Source organism: Castor canadensis, chromosome 1 (assembly GCF_047511655.1).
Source record: "Castor canadensis chromosome 1, mCasCan1.hap1v2, whole genome shotgun sequence".
In the NCBI taxonomy this organism is placed as follows: domain Eukaryota; kingdom Metazoa; phylum Chordata; class Mammalia; order Rodentia; family Castoridae; genus Castor; species Castor canadensis.
The window spans coordinates 113,380,201-113,381,673 of record NC_133386.1 but is presented as its reverse complement, the minus strand read 5'-3'; positions in this window follow the sequence as shown (position 1 = coordinate 113,381,673).

Genomic DNA, 1,473 nt, shown 5'->3' with positions numbered 1-1,473 from the left:
TCACGCTACGAAGAGGCTAAGACTGAGCATGCGTCCTCGTGTCCCCGAGCTAGGAAGGCGGGCCAGAGGCAAGGTGAGGGAGGCGGGGTAGAGAAAGGGGCGTGACCAGGCTCTGAGGTGGGCGGGGTTAAGGCACCACCTGGTCCTAGGCGTTTTCACAGAGGGAGCAAGGGGGCACAATAGGTGAGAGAGCTAAGCATCTTTCTAAAATGTCTAGGGCAGACCAGGAATACGGACAGGCAAGGATGGCTAATGCAGAGGACAAGCGTCCAGATGGAGGCTCTTAGCTATGGAGGGATGTTGCCAAAAGATGTCTGTCGTTCCTGAGTACTGAGCGCAGAGGAAATCAAACGTACTCCCTGCTCAAGTCACAGTTGTGTGGCATCAGTCATCGAAGCAGACAATTGCATTAAAAGGTGATCAGGTGCCTACCCGAGCCTGAGCTGGGATGCCAGAGATGGATTTCTGGAGAAGACAGTCGTCTGACAGGCAGTAGAGGAGCTGAAGAGATTTTGAACATGGCAATCAGAGAAGGCATGACAGGTGAAGATACTGGAGAGAGACTGACAATGGGAAGCGTTGCCTATTTTTTCCAAAAATTATCTGCATATGTTTGACCATGACTTTTATATACTCAGCTACATTTCGAATTTACACAAAATTTACTTTTTTTTAAAATTAGTGAAACTCATGAAAATGTTTCTACCTAGTTAAACAATAAAAGGTAGAATTGAAAGCTAGTTACTTGAAGTTGTCACTGCTCTTATGTCTGTTTTACACATAACTTAGCCATGAAAATGCCTGAAATGACCCACTCAGTCATACAAATGTCAAATTTAAAATTTCTGGCTCTCTGCACTATAATACTATACAGTGTCTCGAGGTGGAAAATTATACCATGGTCCCTGTGGTCTCTTCCACCAAGGAGCTCATGGTCTAGAGACGGAGAGTGTCAAGGAAAGAGATATAAACCACTAAGAGTACACAGGGATGTATGTGCCAAGTGAAGTGGTAGATGAGTTTTTGAGGAGGACCAGAAGCCAGGAGGACAAATGACCTAAAAGCATTGTAAACTGTTCTCCAGACCAGAAAATATCTTCTGCAAAAGTACTATGTCCCCAGTGAACTGATGCCCTAGTCCGATCTCCAGTATTGAAAAGAAAAGTACTTGGGTACTTCTTGAACCTTGAGGAAGGAAAAATGGAAACTTGAAGCCTTCAGAATTATGTAGCTATGGGCATTTAAAAATTAAGTATGGACCAGATGCAGTAGTGCAAACCTGTGATCTGAGCTACTTGGGAGGCAGAGGTAGAAGGATCACAGTCTAGGCCAGCCCAGACAAAAGCCTGAAATTCTATCTGAAAAACAAACTAAAGCAAAAGGACTGGGGGTGGCAGCATGGCTCAAGTGGTAAGAAGAAGGTCCTGAGTTCAATACTCAGTAATGCCAAAAATAAAATAAATAAGTACAATA